Source organism: Prinia subflava, chromosome 5 (assembly GCF_021018805.1).
Source record: "Prinia subflava isolate CZ2003 ecotype Zambia chromosome 5, Cam_Psub_1.2, whole genome shotgun sequence".
Classification (NCBI taxonomy): domain Eukaryota; kingdom Metazoa; phylum Chordata; class Aves; order Passeriformes; family Cisticolidae; genus Prinia; species Prinia subflava.
The window spans coordinates 48066235-48087389 of NC_086251.1; the positions used below are offsets into that span (position 1 = coordinate 48066235).

At 41.1% G+C, this 21155-nt stretch overlaps 1 protein-coding gene across 3 annotated transcripts in view; it reads right to left on the reverse strand.

Moving 5' to 3' along the window:
* ITPK1 (inositol-tetrakisphosphate 1-kinase) overlaps positions 1-21155 on the reverse strand; it is a 139557-nt gene that overhangs the window by 114652 nt on the left and 3750 nt on the right. The window lies entirely within an intron of this gene.

Consider the following 21155-nt stretch of genomic DNA (forward strand, 5'->3'; position numbering starts at 1 on the left):
CAAGGGAGTCACCCTCTAATATATCAGCGACCAGCTGGAGTGAAGGATCTCTGCCTGGGAACAGATGAGGAGCACACTGAGAGCTTAGGGGTCAGGACAGGTGACCCAGGCCACCGGACCAGAGAGACCAAGCAGAGGAGGCCCTGTCTGTGTAGACGGATAGGAATAGCCTCACATTCACAATCCCTGATTCACACAGGGGATTTCCCAACAAGATCATGGAACAGATCCTCCTAGAAACTTACTAAGACACTTGGAAAATACAGAGGTGATTGAAGACACCTAGCAAATTGTGTCTGCCAAATTTCGTGGCTAAAGGAAGAGCAACTGATGCCATCAACCTGGACTTGTGCAAAGCATTTGACACTGTCCCACATGACATCTTTATCTGTGAACTGGAGATGTGCCTTGATGTTCTGAGAAGAAGCTTCAGCTGCTCTCATCCTCACTGCACAAAGACCAACAGTTCAGTATGACCAGGGAGACGAGACTCTGCCAGGCCCCAGGCCAGCACTGCAGGTTCTGGAGATCTCCTGCACACCACAAGGGAAAACAAATGTACACCTCCACTCTGCTAAAGCCAAGGGGTACAGAGAGAAAGGCATGTCTGCCCAGCCAGCTTTCATCCAGAAATGGCTTTTAATCTACTAACTCTGAAACCAAAGGCTGTATATCCTCTGCAACTTTGCAAGACTTTGGCAAACAGCCTTGAATAATGCTTTGGGGAGTTTTTATAGAGGCCAGACACCCACTGAGACATGCATAAGAAATGCGCAATATGCAAAAATTTTTTCATTTCTTGGATCTCTAAAAGAGATTGGGCATTTTTTTTGGCAGAAATTACAGACGTATTTAAGTTCAGCAACATGCCACACAAAAATTAGTTTATTCATCTCCAGGCAGGGTTCAACTAAGATATACAGGCATCTGGGGCTTTTTTCTTTGTGCAAAACCTCATTATACAAGAGAAAGTTAGCATGTCTGTTTATTGAAGAAATCTGATTGCAAGTCCTTTTTTCCTTTCCATAAGGGATTGTGTTTTGGCACTGTACAAGTTAGTCACCAAGCTTCCCTGAAGTTTCACTACCTTTGAGACCCCTTGTGATTTCTTGTCCTTTACACTCACCAAGTGACCACTGTTTGCATATGCAAGGAACAAATTTTCCTCTATAGAACTGGAATCACCCATAGATTCACATAGTCAATAACAGGAGCCTATGCAGGGAAGTTACTGTGGCCAGATAAATGCACAGGCACAAATAAAAATCAGGTTAAAAGGACATCCATGCAAAGGTTGAGCATTCCTAGAAAGCTTTTCCCTTCAAACTAGGTATCAGTTCAGGCTCACATAACTCATCCAATCAGCTCCTCTTTTTGTTCGAGACGCATTTCAAACTTCAGCCTTTATTTTGGGACACTTATGAATAGCTGTTATTTTAAAGAGAACTGGCTGATTAAGCCCCAAATAAAATGCTGGTAAAAACCAGTTCAGTATCATCTGAAACTAGATTTCACCTTTATTTCACCATGCAGCTTCTCAAAACGCTGTATAAACCATGGCAATGGAAAAGAGACAAGCACTTAGAATCTGAGAAATGCACTTGTACAGTCTGGTACTGTATTGGAGAGGAAAAAGATGTTCAGCAGAAAATACATTGTACAAATTAAAGAAATGTGAATTGAATTGCTTTTCTCCATTTGAACAGATGCAGATGCCAATACCAATAACAGGAATTTTCCTCCACTGTAACTGATTCTTCTGCTCAATTTTATATCAACATAGATCAACAAAAATGATTTTACTTTATCTGGAAGCCTCACTAGACAGGTTCACAATAAAATGAAAGCTTGCCTTCCAACAAGTTTGAAAATATTCCATTTATTGACATGTGGCCAACTTCCCTGAGAAGTAACAGGACAGAGTATTTGACGGTGCTGTAGGGAATTTTCTTCATGGTCTACACAAACTGAACATGATCCTGGCAATGAAATAAAATTTCTGCAACATGCAATATTTAAGTATGGTCCTCACAGTAAAAAGTATTTAAATGGAGACACAGAAAGTAAATAAATGTTCTTTATTATAAAGCAGACAGAATAATTTTAATACCTGATGTGAAAATTGAGGTAGGGATCAAAAAGAATAAATTAGAAAAATCCAACACACACCCTGAGCAAAAACTCTCAGGTAAGAGAACACAGTTCTCTTCGTTGATCTCATTGGATAGGGCTGCAGTTTGAGGAGTTGGAAATCCAACATACAGAATAAGATACCACTGCCAACTTGTTAATATGAAGGCAACATAAACCACGAAGATTCACAGAAATACACCAAAAGCTTTGGGCAGGAATAGGCATAGGATTGTTATGCACAGGATCAGCCAAGGTCAGAAAGTACAAACTTGAAGTTGGACCAGAGATTAGACTGTGAGATGAAAAGTCTCCCTTGTTTACCATAGTTTCTGCACCTGAAAAGACAAAACAATATCTTCAAGAGATCTCCACCCTAGCTGGTGAAAATTCCATCATGGTGATTAGACCACTTCAGAGAAGCACGTCTATGTATGTGCTACAAATACATCTATTTTATCAGGCATTTTATCTACTTTACATTACATTGAAGTTTGCTGTTAGAGAAAGATCAAAATTTTCCCTATTTCTTCCAGTCCATAGGGTTCTTGCTTTAAGCAATAGCATATGTATAGGTTTGCCAGAACACTCATTTTCTTGTTTGCTTCAGTGGATTGTTAACAGTGCAGTATGAGGAAAAAACCCAACCCTCTGATAAATCATAAACCACAAATATTGCCTGGTTTTTAATCCAAGCTATTAGAAAAACCTACATCTGTCTGAAAGGTGAAGTGAATGATAAAGACAGAAGTTCAATGCAAACCCTGTTTCCTTGCAAGAAATTTAGAGCATCCCACCTCTGTGAACCAAACATTCTTCTTCTGATCAGCTTCAGCCCTTCTGCAGGCATGACACTCACCCAAGAGGTCCCTTCAGAGCTCAGCCTTGATCCAACACTCACAGCACGTGCCTTGCTGTCTCCCACACCCCTGACCTTCCACGGCACATTGCTGCTCCTCTCTCACTGGGATACAGAGGGCCCTCTAATTAATCCTGGCCTTGTTTTTTTTTCTTGACTTAGCCTAGACAGCAGCTGTTACACCCATCGTTTCCATCAGTGACAGAACACATGTGTTTTGAGGTGACAACTTTCCCAAATTTGGCCAGGGCACGCAGGAGCTGATATACAACCCCCCAAATGGTATTACATTTTCTAACCAGACTCTGCTTTAGCCCAGATTCAGATCTGCTGGGAGGTCTGCTACACCGCATAACTGGGAGAGACAGAAAATTTCTTGGGCCTCCTCAGATTTTCTAGAAGCTGCCTCAACAAGCTAAATCCTACTTTGTACCTGAGTTCTGTTACTCATACCCTACTTCTCTCCCTCTCAGAAAAAAAGCCTTAGCCCAACAGTTCAGATGAATCTTTTACATTTGCTTCCCTTTATGGACTTATTTAGATTCTCTGGTACCTGCCCCTCCTGGTTACAAGACTGCTGTGATCACAACATGCCGATGACTTTAAAAGATAGCATAAATTCCTTTTACAGAAAAGGAAAAACTGCATCTCTATTCTAATCTACCAAATTACCATTGTCATCACTAAGAGGGTGGACATATAAACAGCTGATCCAGCTTTTGAGAGGGATTTGGAGAGGCAGTCACATAAAGGCACAGTAGCAACTGGTTGTTTTCCTCTGGGATTTGTTCATCTTCACCCTGAAACTCACCCTTCAATCCCAGTAACTGGCAGCAACTAATTAGAAGGAAAAATACAAGTAGTTGATTACATGTTTGATTACACACGACCACACAACAAATCTCCCTTGAACAAGTGTAGTAATTTTCTCTTGCTCACTTTTTTGTGTGTAGACACAAGAGATAAGCACTGTGGAGATGCTGTTGTACCACGCACTGGGATTTCAAGCCTATAGGTGACTGCACAACACAAGGCAAGGAGAAGTTGCCCATTCCTCTGCTGCTTCAGACTGATTTCCACATTGCTCATTACTGGATGCACACTACTGCACCCCATGTTGTCTCTTTAGGGCTTTCACATTCAACACTGTTTTATATACAGGATCAGCTCAAAGACACTGCCAGAATCACAGGTTAACTGGACATGCAATCAACATAAAGGAAAAGGACTTATTACAACTTTCAAACTGTTGTAATTCCAAAATATATATAAGAACTTGAAAAATTATACATAAGAAAAAACCTGCATTAAATAACAGCTTCAAATTACGTCAAAAATTCTGAATGTCTTAGAACTTTGAATTATAAATAATATGACTTTTGTTCATCCCATTTGCTGTTACTGTTATGTTAAGTTACCACATAACAGTTAATTAAAATGACTAAACTATATTATACTACTAAAATTTGCGAACGTACACATTTACCTCTCAGTTGCTTAGTAAATAAAAAAAAATTGTTCAGAATATTTTCATGAATTCTTGTTTGTGAGGACAAAAGAAAATCCTTGAACAACTGCCTGCTTCTACACTGCACTAGCACATCTATCTGCAACAGCAGGATTTCTTATCCCATAAAGTCCTTTTCCCTGGCAGCATGTTTTCACAGCTCTTTGCACATCAGACCCATGCAGTCAGCTGTGTTTCACAGCAAAGGAGGCTGCTCCACACCCAGCTTTACGTAACCCCCTTGCACGCAGTTGCTCAGCCCTGCTGACTTCACTCTTGTGCTGGGTGGGTATTATCTGCCTAGATGGACTGGCAGGGTTTTGTGCTTGGTCAGCACACACTCCAAGGTGCCAAATAAACAGGCATCACCTTAATTAAGGGCAAATGCTAATCCAATTTAGCAAAAACATTCCTCTTCAAAATCATCCCAGTTGACCATAATAATGTCATGATTGTTAAAAAAATGAGAATCAAAACCTTGAAAAAGTTGCACTTAAGCAACTGTATACTGTCATATTATTTGGACTACTCCCCCACATCTCAAACACTACATCACCCCTAATTATCTTCTCTAGTTCCCAGATAAAATTTTAAAAATTGCCAGGTTACTTATATTTTTGCAAGAATTATTTGAACACCTGCATTTCCCCACCCATCTGAATTATAGCATCCATATATGCAACATCCATGTTGCATAAAACATCTTCCTCTAGCCTGGCCTGCGTGTCTCCCACCACTGTCCCAAGGCAGACAGCAGCCAAACATCCCCCATCCCACAGCCTGCTCCCAGAGCTGGAAGGCTGCAGAGCAGCCAGCACAGCTGACAACAGCCCACCAGGGCAGTCCAACAGCACCACAGCCAGCCTGGATACTGCAGCAGAACCTTATCTCAAGGCCTGGCTTTAAGAGAAGACCAGTTCCAGTCTAAAGTATTATATTCTGAACCAGCAAAAGCACTGACCTACATATTGGTCAGACATAATACCTAAAATACTGATTACTAATTTCCAGTGGAGTTTACAACAGCAGCCAAGTGCTCCAGGGCACTTTTAAACCACAGACCCTGCTTGCAGAGGTACACTACAGCTTCATTTATGTCCCTGTTTGTCTTCAGCATACTCAGTCAGAAGTGACACTTGAAAGGCAAAAGATCATTTAATTATGATTCCATTCTTTTCACATTGTGGTGTTCTCCTTAGAAAAATCCTAGTAAATTCACACCTAGACTTTCTACAGAAGACTTTTCCTGGTGAAAATTAACTTCTCTACTCACATCACTAGTGAAAAAACATGTCTACAGACTAACAGTTAAGAAATGAAAGAAAAAAATGTAAAACTGCATTTTTGGCCATTTAAGGCTATGAATTGAGAAAGAATGAATAAACCCTTATGTGAGAGCAAAACAGAATTTTAATATTGTTAAAAGCAGGAATATTTCTCTTTTTCACATAATTCTCTGTAAAATATGCCACTATAACTAAGGCCCTGCCCCACAAAGTCTTGCATCCTATCTTATAGTAAACTGCTTACAGATGATTCCAAAGATAACCTGTGTGTTACACCTGCCATTAAATTTCTCCCTCTGCTCATACACAAGAGAACATTAACACCAAAGAGCAAGTTTCTTTTAATTCCTTCCTGAAAGTTTACCCCTGCCTTGGCACTAGGCTTGCTCAAGATCTAATGTCTCTATTTACCCACAGCCATACAATTCTTGTGCTGTAATTTAATGGCACCAAGCCAAACATCACTGGCCCTGCACCATTCTAGTAGTGTAAGTAGGCAGGGCATGCTTATGCTGTCAATTACCAAACACCTTCACTGATGATGAACATGTTCAGAAAACACAGGCAACAGAAGCTCCGGATATGAAGCTTGTCATTATAGACACTTCAAACACATAATGGAAGTTGTATTTCTTCTATAAACCCAGACAAAAAGGCATTTTTAAAGAGCTGAAGTTAGAATTCAGTTTTTCAGTGGAGAAGTTTTACATTAAATGCGTTTTAAAACTGCAGGCTCTGAGGAGGACACACTGAGTCCCATCAGTGCCTCAATCAAAACTCATTTCAGGGACAGGAGGCTAGGACTGTAACCTCTGTCTCTCATGCTGTCCCTGACTTTTACTGATAGTGCTGTTTACTCTCTCAGCCACCTCACTGCTCTCACTTGGATCACCAAGGCTTCCCCTAGTTGCTTCCACAGGCTCAACAGCTACCCTGGCTATGTCTGCATCTCCCTCCAAAGGTCCATCTATCCTATACTCCACACTAAAGGAAGGATCCTCTTGAGTTCTCCCATGTTCCTCCTGCAGTACCCACTGCCTTCATTTTCTGTTATCAGAAACTCTGAACGTGGCCTGTGCATTCTGGGACCCAAAGACAGCCGCTTAAAGAGTCCTCAGCCTTTGCAGCAAAGACAGCCTTGCCTGGGAGGGCACTGCAATACTGCAACCATCCCTGCTGCTCTCTCACAGCAGTGAGACAAGACAAGTGGTAGCTGTGGTGCTGTCCTTTCCATCCTCCACAGCATGGCAGTCTTGGGGGAAAGAGAAGCACACCTGCTAGGGACCATCATATCTTTCACAGTCAAAGCAACCAGCAGCAAGTTTTGAACATCAGTGAGCATTTTGGACGTTGCCATAAAATAATACCTGTACACCAACAATGATCCTGAATTTCACCACTTCTGTTCATATGCTCAAGACAACAGCTGGATTAGCTGGACAGTTGGCCAGTACCATCACCAAGTACTCCATCCAGAACGGAAACTACTCTAGCAGCCCTTTACCACTTACCACACAGATGCAGAATTGACAAATCACACACAGAATCACAGCATCAATTCGGTTGGAGAAGACCTCTGGATCAAGTCCAACCTATGACTGAAGAGCACCATGTCAATTAAACCACGGTAACAAGTGCCACGTCTGATATTTCCTTAAAGACCTCCAGGGATGATGACTTCACCACCTCCCTGGGCAGCCCACTGCAGTATTTAATCACCCTTTCTGTGAAGAATTTCTTCCTAATGCCTAACTTAAACTTCCCTGGCACCCAGTCACAGCTTTGTGTTACATAATTTCTTCAACACAAGCGGGACCATACTGAAATTCTTCTAAAGGATTTACAAAGCCGAAAGGAAAAAGACCACATTTAAATCTTCTCCTTGAAAAGCACAACAAAATCCCAAACAAAACCCCACAAAAACCCAACAAATGACAAAAAAAAAACAAAAACAACTTAGAGAAGCAAGGGAGAGAGACCAGAAATGCACTTTCCAACAGATTAACAGCATGGGAAATCTATGGCACACTGCCAGTCTGAGTATAAAATAAGAACATACACAGTAAGGATCTCCTTTCCCTGATGCAAGCATGCAGTTTCAGAATTCAGTGCTTGTCCGTAATAATCCACATGGTATCACAGTAAAAAGAAAATAGTCTCACACCAGGACAACTCTACAACATGAACTTTCTTTGTAAGAATTAGAAACAGTATCACAACTTAAGTCCATGCATGACCCTTGTATTGGGTCAGGAAGGGTGCTCAGACCAGCTCAGAGCATTACAGCAGGCAGCCCACTCTGACTGCCATATCCATGTTCTTTCCTAGATGTGGCTCACAGCTGTCCACTTGAAAAGCCAGGATAGGAAACACAGGGCCTTGTAGTCTGTAAAGGTTTCATTCTGGTATAGCATTTTATTCTTTCTCATGAGAGTACTCCTTGAAAACTTGACATACCCAGAGATTACCTGAACACACCGTGGTCTGCAGGCATACGGTTTTCAGTCCTGTGACTGAGACAACCGACATACAAGAGTTCACCTTAAAATACTAACCTCCTTCTGAAGCAAAGTAACTGCCCCCTTTTTTCCACTTGAGATTGTTTAGATTACACTACTCCACTTTCACTGTTAGGATGGGATCTGAGGCCAGAGATTCACACAACTACAGCTTCACCTGTAAGGGAAAACTGAAACACTGTGGTGTGCTGCTTGCTGCTCACTGGAAAAAGGTATAGTGCTATTTCTCAAACATCATTTCAGAAGATGCATCAAATAATCCTGTATTTCAGAAAATAACTATGAAGTCTTCAAATCTCCTAGGAGATCCAGGCCTCATTTAGAAGGAAAAAAACAATTTCTTGGTACAATGGTGAACAGCAGCTTCTTTTAGAAAAAAAGACTGCAGACCATACCTGATCTCTTAATTTTTAAATAAGCATGACAAAACCAAGCTGTTACCATGGCTGATACAACCCTCAAGCAGCCAAGCATTTGAGCCTTTCAGATGTTTAATACAAGTAAAACTGCGTAGAATAAATACAGAGGAGTGCAGACTTCCTGAAGAGCCAGTCCCAGTAAACAAAATACAGATGTGAAAGAAAACGAATCACTTCTGAGAAGTCATTATTTTTCTCTCTCTCTTTTTTTTTTTTAGTTCACAGCTAGATAAGTTATACAGCACCTTCATAAATAAGCTGCTATAAGAAAAAAAAAAAAGAGATTCCTATTTTGGGGTATTTTTTTTCCCCCCAAATTTCCTACGTTAGGAAACCTTCTGATTAGCCTCAGCAGGTTTATGTTCAAGCTCAAATTTATTTGCAGCTTCCAGAGTTTTCATTTTCCTGTGCAGGTTTCATGTGCACTTGCAGCTACTTGCTCTACAGAATTACAAGGGCCTTCCTGGAACTCAGGCAGCCACACAAGAAGTATAGCAAAATGTAAGCAAGAAAACAATCCTGATCATTATCACTGCCTCTTCTACACTTGACTGGTACAAGGATTGACTCCTTCTTGCCTCTGTGCTTTTCAAATCAGTTTTATTTTCACCACAAATTAAAGTTACCAAGTTAGGAAAGTCAATGCAAGAAGATGAAGCTTGGCAAAAACTGAGTAGCTTACTCTGCATATGAACTGAAAACATTCATAAGTTAAATAAATCTGAAAGAGAACAGCAGTTGAGTGAACTAAATTTGCTAAAACATCTTGGCATCCTCAACAACTAGGTCTAATGATATTTCTTTTTAGAAATCATCAATGAGGAGGAGACAAATTTTAACAACTGTAATTTTTAATTTTGAACCATGTGTTGGAATAGCTAAATTTGTACCAAGACCTGCTGAAAAATAACCAGATAAAGTAATACATACATGGGCTCCTCTTTGAGATCTGATGATCTATGAACAATGCACAGCCACTGACCAGCACTCAAACAGGTCTGTATTATTTCAGACAGGCAGAAAAAGAATATTAGAAAATTCACTCATTTACTTGTGTTACAGTGAAGCCTACTACCAAGCCAAAAGCCAACTCTATTTTGACTGCCAGGCCTAGGTCTAATTCAAGGGTCTTCAGTCTCTTGGACAGGAGAGTATTCCTTGACCTGGAAACTCCCTCTACAACCCCCATCTTAGGGAATACATGGAAAACATCAAGATTTAAACACATTTCAGTTGTTCCCAGCTCATCTACATACACCTAGCAATTTGCTTATATTTCAAAGCTGTCTGGGCAGCATGCTTCAAAAAACTCTCACAGTCAAACTGTACATTTACAGTGCAGCAGGGAAAAGCCATCTCTCAGGTTTTTTGGGATTGGCCTTGCAGAAATACCTCCTGTATTCTGTAAGTTCCTGAAAGCATCCAATACAGACAACAGGCATTTTAAATAAATAATTTAATTTCCTGAAGTGCTGGAGAAGAGGAAAAATGCCAAGGAAAGATTTTCAAAGACATACAAAGAAAGAGAAAAAGTTAACCTTTTAATAGTTTTTATTTAGCAAAAAGCAGTCAAGTTTTATTGAAAGAAAACCTTCATCCCTGCTCATAGAAAGGCTCCAACAATTATCTTCTCAAAGCCAAAGCAGCCACTGAAAACAGCCCAGCACAGACATTACTGTATCAAAGACCAAAAAATATTAAACCAGAAACGTTCTCCAGCACAAGCCTTTTACTGTAATATTAACAGCACTGCTAGGCTGCTCCATTCTGCCTGGATCAGCACTAGACAACTGGCAACTTGTGGTTAAAGGGAGAGAGAACTGGGAGATTTCATATGGACCATGCACATTTTCAGAAACAAACATTTTGTGTTTCAGGTTTCACCACCAGAAGCAAGTGTGCTAAAAGTCTATTCTGCCAGGGAGCTTTCACACCCACATACCAGTCAGCATAAGAGAAGGTGACAACAGCACTAACAAGTAACAGGAAACTCAAATACTATACTTGGTCCTACAAAAACAAATTTCAAATTACACTACCATACATTGCCCTTGGTCAAGTAGATATTTAGCATACTTTCAGTGGCATCATGGTGCCATGTTTTAATTACTACCTACCACGTTTTTGATTCTTGGCCATCAATTGTTATCAAGCCATGACACCTTTTAAGTGCCTGCTGTCAGTAGCTATGGTACAATAAGGCAAGAACAAGCCAGTGAAAGAAATCCATGTGGTGATGCAGGTTTGCCATCAAACTTGTGCCAGCATGAACAAATTCAATTTCCATTCCATTCCAAGTATCTCAGGCTTTCAATTTAAAAAAAAACCATCTGAACACCAGTTCAGAATATCCAGCTCTGAAGGAATCCAAATACAGAGATTCCTAATAGCTTCACATGGAGCTGGATTAGGCCAAGATCTGCAAATATGATCAGTTGCCACCAAGGTCAAAGAAACTCAACACCTTAAAAATAAGAGCTTTTCTGAATCTCAGCCTAATCATATGCAAGGATTCCTTTTTCGGAAATAAGCACTTGCACAAAGAACTTGTCCCCCATCTAATTTGTCTAAGGAACAAGATTTAGAGATCTTGATCTTACACATCAGGAAACAGCTTTGCACCAGAAGAAACCTTTGGTAAAGCTGTCTTAGAATAAATTACTTTGCTTCCAAAGTCTTGCCCAAGCTACGAACCAAGCATTTTAATTAAGGCCTCCTAATTGCAGTTGGTGTAATTTGGGATAGGGGGCAGGGAAGAAACATGCTTTTCCACAGTCTGCTGATACCAAAGTGACTTTAAAAACATACACCAGCTATAGTAAATGTTCTAACCATGTTCTGTGATTTTAGAAACGCATTTCCCTATTTGAAGAAACTGCCCAATATCTCTTTCTACAGTGCTTTTTCACAATGACAAACAGGAGAAACTAGGAACTGGGGAAAATCGAGGAAGTTATTTGTTAACATATGAACAGACATGGTGGGTCAGACTGAAGGTCTAACCTGCTCTGCCTCTGGCTGTTCTTTCTGTTCTATAGCCAAACACACAAAAGAAACATCCTAAAATACTGTTTTTCTCCAGTGATTCTCTTCCAAGCAGAGCTACACTGTTTCATTACTACTGCAAAAATACTAAAGGAAAACCTGCCAAAAAGGAAAAGGATTAAGCATTACATTTTGATAGATTATTCAAGACAAAGTAGGGATCAAATCACAGTACAAAAATATTGTGCCAACTCCCACCCAAACAATACCTATTGTGATCCAAGATGCAGCCCTTCACTGATCAGGAAACCACTGAACACAGTAGCACAAAAGTGAGGAAAGACTTTTACTGCAAGAGCTGGTAGTCAGCACAGCACACCTGGAAGCGACAGTCTGCTGCAACCATAGTTCTCTGCTATGTACTTGAGCTTTTTACATAGAGAAAATGACAGCACTCCCCAATGACCCTATGCCTTTCTCATTGAATCACTTCTCATTCCTCACACTCTCATTGTGGACTCCACTCCTATTTGACTCAAATGAGCACTCGCATCCCACCAGTCTCTTAGAAATATTCACAATTAAAACACAGCAGCTGACCAGCATCAATCAAGCAAAGTCTTCTCTACTCCCCAGAGCCTTCTCAGGGAGACATGAGCTATATGCTAAAGATCCATGTGGTTTAATTACAATACCCAAGAGCAATGATAATCTGTCAGATACCTAAAGATATCTAAGAGAGCCTTTAAATTACATTTAGATCAGACAATAGCAAGATCCTTTTTTACTGAAAAAAGCTAGTTCTTATCCACCTTGCTCCACCTTGAGGTGCAGTACTGGTTGAAAATGGGCAATCCATCACTAGTAAGCAACGAAAGTGATGAAGATCAATGCCCCATTGCATACATAAAGAGTAAAGCTAGTCACATTGCACCAAAAAAGGAATCAGAAAGCAAACTAGCTAGAGAGTTCTTGAAACTAAGTTAGCCCCAAACAAAAGCAATTTGGACTGGTGGAGGCCTATGACCAAAGATTTTTCAGTCTACTGAAACATAGAAAAAAACCCAAAAAACCAGAAACCAAAATTTGAAGCACACATCCTCCCAGCTGCTGCAAACCGAGAGCCTAAAATAGCATTAGAAAGAGAAAGAAAAACAAAACGGAGTTTCAATCCCCTATCTAGTAGCAAGCCGCTACTTTCTATTTGAAGAGTGTTAAAATTTTGGTTCAGGAAAAACATCATAAAAAGACCTACTCTTTTCAAAATTCACTTCAAGCTGGACAAATCAGTCCCTGGACTTTAACCTGTTTCTTGAGGCTGAAGGAAAGGTTACACCAAAACATCAAGCCACACAGTTAAAAAACATCACTCCATCTAGTGCTTGTTCACTTACAAATGGATCTTTTCTCCTCCTATAGACTCCAGTTCCCACTTGCAGTTCATGCAACCAGTAACAACTAAGGGTGTAGCACAAACTATTTTTCTCAACAGATTAAACAAGCTTTAAAAGGTGGCAGTTCTGAAAAAGAAAACTTCCATTGAGGGACAAAGGGTGCTGTTCAATTCTATCATCACATACTTTTTCCCCAGCACACAGTGCTCCAAGCCAATATGCCTGCAATAATACTTCCCTTTTACTCTTATGCTTTCCCCTTTTCTACTAGATACAGTGCAGAGGTCAGCAACTACAATTGTGGGGGGATTTTTATATCATCAATCTTTCATCAAAATAGAAGTCTTGCTAAGTTTCTTTCTCCCTTTCTTCCCTCTTACACACAGTTTTACAGGAGTTTTCTTTCAAGGCCTGAAAACTACTGGATTGACAGCTCCAGTGAATTAAGCTCCTTCTTTGTCACCAAAACAAGAGCGGCACCACAGGCAACCTCAGAACAAGCTCCCTCTATCCTTCTCTTCCCACCCCTCCAACTAGCAAAGTGTATCTGAATGCTGAGCTTCACACACAGCTCTATCATGCCAGGGTGCCTTGTACAGTCTCTGATAACACAGTTTACCCAGACTATCTCAGAGGACACGTTAAAGCCACACATGCTGGAAACACCATGACTCAACACATTATCAGGGTATACCTGTTCCACACAGCACAGCAACTCTAAAATCATCAGTCTGGGCTGAGTGCATGCACATCTGTGCTTAAAGACTGACTGGCAAAGAAAATCCATTTTAGACAACAGGGTGAAAGAATGCGGAGTTGAAGCAACTCTTAAAGTCATACTTTAGACCAGAGAAAGGTGATGCTAACTGAAAAAATCAACAGGAAGACCAGAAAAACTCAATGCTTTCAATATGAGATGAAAGTTAGGTGCAGATTTTTTTAAAAAAATGAATTGCACATTTGGCATAAATGCTAGAAAAGCCGGGGATTCTGTTACTATCGCAGTACTAATACAGTGCTGCGCTTTCTGAGAGTGTCCCTCTGCTGTGTTAGCACTTGACCTCATCAGGCAGCAAACCAGGATCTGGACACTCTTCTCTCTTCAGCTACAAGGGGCTTCTGGGTTTCACAAACCCCTCCACTGCTGGTTTCAAGTAACAGATTACCAGGCACTATGTTCAGTTAGAAGATGCCATCTAAACTGGAGCAAATCTTAGTTCCTTCTCCCTCTTCTAGAAGCTTTTTTTATTTTTAGCAGGAAAGTGTTCTCTTTTTGGGGAAGAACTTTTGACATCTGAACTTTGCAAGACAACTTGACTGAATTTTTTTTCTTTTTAGTTAGTCAAGAGCCAGGGTGTTTTTGTAAAATGAATACCCACACATACATTTAAAAATAAGTAATACCTATTCCTTTACAGGCTTAACAAACAAACAAACACACTAAAACAAAAACCCAACAACCCTCCCCCCAACACAGCAAATGCAACTTTGTATTTGCTTATGTTTCTACTCACAGCCAAACTAGAGAACTTCCAACAAACTCCAATAACCTCCCAATGTTCCTGTGATGGCGGAAATGAAAGGGAGCTCAAAAATGCATTAAAAGGTTTATGTGGAGCAGATTCATCTGTGGCTACTAAATGTGGTACCATGGACACAACTGCTGCCACCGAAGTCTCTAAAAGTGACTGACAGAAGAGGGTCTGCCAAGAGGAAGGTGAACACATTTGGTCTGTGCTTCATACTTTCCCTAGGCATCTGCTATAACTATCCCTTCAGGTGCTGGATAGCTGGGTTTGGGTCTATCTGGCTGTCCTCACACTCTTCAGCTGGCTTGTCACCCCAAACAGCTCCAGGCAATTACAGCCTTTGCTACAAAGCCAAACATACTGATGAACTTGGGTGAAAGTCCCTCACCATTACCCCTGCCACCCTCTCATCCTTCAAACAGCAGCAAGGAGAGCCCATCTGCACTGGTACCAGACTCCAGTGACAGCAGGCAGAGGGGGCTGGAACCTCAGCCTGTAAATTCCCCAAAACTGAGAGGAGATTTTGTAATCAAAGGAACAGCATGTTCCTGAACAAAGCAGCATCTACACGCAGCTGCATGACATGCAGACAGAGCTAAAGAACAACAGTGCTCTGTATTGACATTCATCTCTGTGGCTTGTATTTTAACTACAAGGAAATAACCAAGTTTCTCCTTAAAACACACATACCCAGTTGGGTTCAAGTGGTCACTGCTGGACTCACTAAAACACACCATATTGCTGCAGCAGGCAGCGTTTCACAGCCCACCGGTACAAACGATGCCAGCATCCTTGTAGGGAAAGCAGGGTGACAAGGAATGAGCCTAGTCATCCCACCAATTTTTTAACCAAATGACAAAAGTCATTTCAGAATGGCAGGGAGAAAGGACTGCAGCACTGTGGCTGCCAACAGGTCAGGCGTGGCATTTCATAAGTGAACCTTTATGGTATCATTTCCTTCCAGCACGATTAATCACCCCAGACATCACTTGTTCTATCAGCTATTAACCAGTTGCCCCAACCCCAACATGAAGATAACTTTATCAAGGTTAGGCAGCAAGAGCCATTACTAAGCACTACAACACACAGTGCAAGGGCCTTGTTTCCAGAGAATCCTCTGAACTATTACTTCCTGCTGTAATGAAACACATTGCAGTATTACATGGATTTATCCATACCTAATATCAGGGAGAAAATTACAGAAAGTAGAAAGAATCACTAGCATGTTAAAATACATAGATTTCAGAAAAGGACGTCTATGTTGCTCATGGCCAAAATATTCAACTCAAACGAGGTCTCTTGAAACACTGATTTTTAGCTCATTACTGCTCTCTGAGGGGCGACACACTCAATATCCATGAATGTTTGTGGTGCAGTCTAATGAGACAACCATGATGCTTCAGAATGACAGGCAGGAGCACCATGACTCCACAGCTCAAGATTTAGTATTCTATTACTTCAGATGTGTTGCCTTCGCTTATTTTTCTTTCTTTGCCAGTGGCACTATGGAGAATTCAGTTTCACGAGGCAGCACCTCAGGACCCAGACTGGACATGCAGAACCAGTGTGTTACAAAGGAAAGAACCAAAGATGCCTTTTTCACAAGTAGGAAGAAAAGTCTGTGAGGGGTGTGATGAAGAGCCAAAATAAGCCTGTTTCTGAGGAGGATAGACCAACTTCGAATTCTTCCAAGCAAGGAAAATTGACACAGCAGTATGTTTTAAAACAAGACATATTACAAATCTTCATTAACTGGCATCAGAGGGGAAAAGATTAAACAGCTCAATGTGAACTGAACCTGTTTCCAAGTTCTGTGCCTGGCTCTGTCAATTACTTTCCTAGAAGTGCCATTAGATCTGGAAATGTGATTTTCTCCACTCTACAGATCAGAGCCTCAAGAGCCCTCAGAGCAACCCTCTCAATGTCTGTACACCTTGCTGCCTGCATAGGTAGCACCCTGGCTGTGGGAAAGAGCAAACTTCTGCTTTAGTTCCTAATTCACAGGAATTATTTTACATGAGTGGCAATCACACCCCAGTCAAATTAGGCCAAGCACGGAAGCTGGGAGGAAAGAACTATGAGTAAGGACATTCTGCCTAGAAATAAAGGCTACTTCCTTCAGTGAAATTTAGTCATTTTGAAAGCCATTCTTAAAGAGCAATGATTGTCCTCCAAATAGAATTTCTTTTTGCAGACAGAATATTAACTACAATTTTCAAAGTATTTGGACAGTATGGAAGCATCAGCGGCTTCCTCCTTGATCATATAAAGCACATAACTCCTTCTGAGCAGAGTTAAATTCCATTAGTACAAAACAAGCCATTGTTTCAAGGACTGAACACTGAACTCAAAAATGAGAAAACAGAAGATAACCAGACAAGACAGGGTTTGTTCTACAACACTGTGCCACCGATGTGACCAGCCCAGGTGCTTATTTTATTATCACACTTATTTTAGCATGTTTCACATGCACTGCTTCCTTCTTTCTTTGGAACATGTTCAAGAACATCATCTCACCAAAAAGTGTCAACTGTGGAGATGAATATTATGAGGAGATAGGCTATCAACTCCCAGGTGCAGCACATTAAGACAGAGGAAACACTTTGTCGTCTCAGCTCACTCACAAGATATTCAAGAGATCTGCACACATTCAGACTGGGTACTTAGACTCCCCAAGTCATGACTCCCAAATTAGTAAAGGGACTTCAAGCTACTTAATGCACACTAATGCATCTCAGGTACCTGCTGCACTATTACAGATTGAGCCAAATGAGGGACAGCACTGACCTCAGGAGAGGTCAGCATCTCTGCTCTGAAACAGCACCACAGGCCTGCATCATTCCCAGCATACTTGTCCAAGGTGGTTGTAGCAGTCTCAAGAAAAGTGCCTACCACAACAACTACAGCATCTTTTTCACTTACCTATCATCCCCCCTTGGCACAGTTGAAGGCCACTACTTTTTCTTCTACCTACAACAGAACTGGGGAATATGCTTGGCAAAGGAAGGGAGAGCAAGTGTTTTGGTTTTTTTCTTTCCTACAAGAGCTTTTTATGGTCAAGATCATCCCCAGCCTCTTCTTTATGCTGAACAGCACATTACAATACACTGCATTCACGAAACCTCCGATTCTTCTCACTGCTCTCTTTTGGGCACTTCCCAGCTGATCAGCCTTTTCCCTGAAATGCTGCACCCCAGGCCAAAGGCAGTAGGTGAGGCTACTGCAGCAGCAGCAGCGTTATCAGTGCTGTGCAGAACGGAGACATCACTTCATGTGCCTTGCAGGCTCTGTTCCAACTTATGCACCCCAAGATGACATTGGCTTGGACATCTTTAGGGCCTTTTCTTGGTAACACTGTCAATTTGTATTCAGCCTGTGATCTGCAAAAGAATGCAGATCTTTCTTGGAAAAGCCTCCCCCTGACCAGGCTTGTTACTGTTCCTTGCTGCATATCAGTTCCAACAGGTTGTGGTAAAGGGATGTGCCAGAAGGAAGGCACAAACTTCCTGAACCTGAGGTAAATGATTGCTAGACCACAAAACCGAGTCGCTATGAAAGGGTGATTGTTACAGTCACTTCTGTTGTCCAGCAGCTGTGCTGTGTTCCCATGAAATGGTTCTGCAAGCATAACACCGTAAGCTTTGTGTGAGAAGAATGCCTGTCAGTAGGTGCTCTCAGAGATTACGGAAATGCACACGTATCCAGCTCTTCTGGGATGTAAAGTCTCTAGGCATTACAGGAAGGAGCAGGAATCCAGAAACAGAGTGAGCTTCTCCTCCAAGAAATACACCTTTCTTTGCTACTACCTTCTACACTTTTTCATGGCTTAGCAGAATTTCTACCATTATGCCAGTTGTCTTTGTCAAGAATTGATGTCAAAGAAGCTTACCCACCCATCTAGCCCCCTGTTACTTCTCATGATATAGTATTTCAGACTAACACAACCAACAATGGGAGCTATTGATCAACACACATACATTTTATTTTAATGGATTTTAAGGTTGTAAAAGCTAACTGGCACAAGCCAGAAATATAACAAAAGTAGTATTTAGGGGGTTTTGTGGGGAATCGGGGTTAAAGAAAATCCCCTGAGTTCTTCCTGGAAAAAATATGTAATATACTTCCTGCCTGCAATATAAAGAAACAGATTAATTTAATACCCTCAAAAAAGCATTATTCTTAAATCTGTCTTAAAAATCATGTTTAGGGTCTTGTGCACAGGCCATGGCACATAAGGGACCACAAAAAAAGTTTAGAAGATAAAAAGAGAACCATATGGATCTACAGCACTGACAACAGTGCTTACCATTTTATGGTAGATTACTAGATAGTGTGATTTCTCATGTGCTAAAATAAGACTTAACTATATTACAAAAATTAAGTGGACAGAAGCTGAAGAATCAATTTAGCCTAAAGAAATGGAAAAAGAACCCAAACAAGTTCAAGCCAAACAGAAATTTAAATCAGGCATACTAATATTTTGGTAGGAAAAAAAATCATGTTCAACAAATCGACCTGGTATCAGCCTCAAAATAGCTTCATCATAACTCAATGAAAAAAAAACCAACAAAGCAACACACCACAATGACTTATCGTAACAAAATGGTCTTCAGCACAGGTGACAGATGCTCTGTTGGAGATACATATCCAAAGTTCTGTGCTAAATCCCAGGCCTGCTGAACTGATGCAGGCCACAACTCAAGAACATGGCCTCAAGTTTCAAAAGAGTCCCCACCAGTGCACAGCACATGGGAATCCAAACTAGACCAAGACAACTCAGCTTCCTGCATGTCAGGGGATGCTACCAGTTTGTCATGGATGATCTCACAAGGAGTGAAGATGACAATTTGGCTTGCTCACTAAAAATCAAGGCAACTGGGCTTTACTAGAAGGCATAACTCAATCAGCCTGCTTCCATTGCCTTCTGTGGGCAGAATTTGAGTTTCTCAGTGTGTCTATCATTTCCTGAGAACTTCCTCCTCCCAGATATTCACCCTGTTTTATGAAAAGAGAAAAAAAAAAACCACAGCAGAGTAAAATCTTACCACAAATAATCTGGTCATTAAGGTGTACATGCACAGTTCCTCAATCAGTCAAATTGTAGGATTTTTTATGACATGAATTACATCTTCAGGCAACTCTTCAACTTTTTTTCTGTTTGTTTTCTACATGCCATTAAGAAGAAATTCTGACTTTTTATGTATATAGCTACACAGAAAAGCTACCACATTACCATGCAAACTAAAAAGCTCCACACATGAATGCTTTAGTCCAAAATAACTGAGAAGTAGCTTATAATTTAGAACTGGGTGACTTTAAGTTATCTTCTCTTGGATGAAGTGTTTCACTTCACATCACTATAACTTATTCATATTGCCGTGACCTTATTGCCTCGTATCTCCAGAGCTCCCAGAAGAGACTCTAGTAACAGCTGACAAGCAGAACAGCTACCAAGAAAATGGAGGCTTTTACAGAGCAAAGAAACATTCGTAAATGGCTGCACCTCACTAATCTTCACTGGTCCCAAACACACACAACTCATTTTCTGAGTAGATCTATGCATTTTTACGAATATATGCCACTCCTCATATGGCACGAGCAGGAGTCTTTTCATCCACAACACCCACAGAGACCCGGCAGCACACATATTTTACAAAATAATTACATGGGCATGCCAGAGTCCTCACCACCATCTGACACTCACACAACAGCTCTCCCACCTCCATAATGAAATGTGGCATCTCCATTTCCCTAACCTCGTATTACTGCTCACACACCAGCACAGTGACAGCCATTCCAAGGTCAATGTGATGAGCATGGAACTGGTTGGATTGAGAGTCTTTGCCAACTACACAACCATTAAACCCATCTTGAGACAGAAGATGAAACCAAGCAGCTAGAGAAAGGAGGAACTGTTCCTTTCAGCAGCAGCAAAGACACATGACAACATCAGAACTCCACGCTTATATCGCACGCTTCTAAATTCTCTCTCAGGAATGGCTAGAAACCTTGCTTTGCTTTTCAGCAGGGCATAGATACTGTCTATTTTGACAACAGACAGCAACCTAAAGCTCTGAGACTGTGCTACCTTAGGGGAGCAGAACATAAAGGCTCACAAGAAAGTCTATTTGAGATGCACCAACCAGACATTTGCACACTGCAGTCCCGCAAGGACCCTACACTCAAGGAACTGCAGCCACAGCATATATGCTGGAATGCAGATAATTCCAAGTGCAACACAAAGCATGGCGTTCTAGCAGCTTTACTAAAAGCGCAGGACAACTTGGCAATAGCAGTAAATTGCCTAATAAACTAGTTGACAGTTTAACAAACAGGTACCAAGTGCCCTGTTCCACACAAAAGAGCTCAGCCCCGTATCACAACTCAAACAGGAATGCCATCATATCAGCAAGGCTGAGGGGGAAACTCTCTTCTCATCACTGAAACTGTGCCGATGCGTGGAACGGAACATGAAAGTCTTGCTCCAATGTCAGCTTGCAAAGCAGCTTATACAGAAAAGAGCTGCT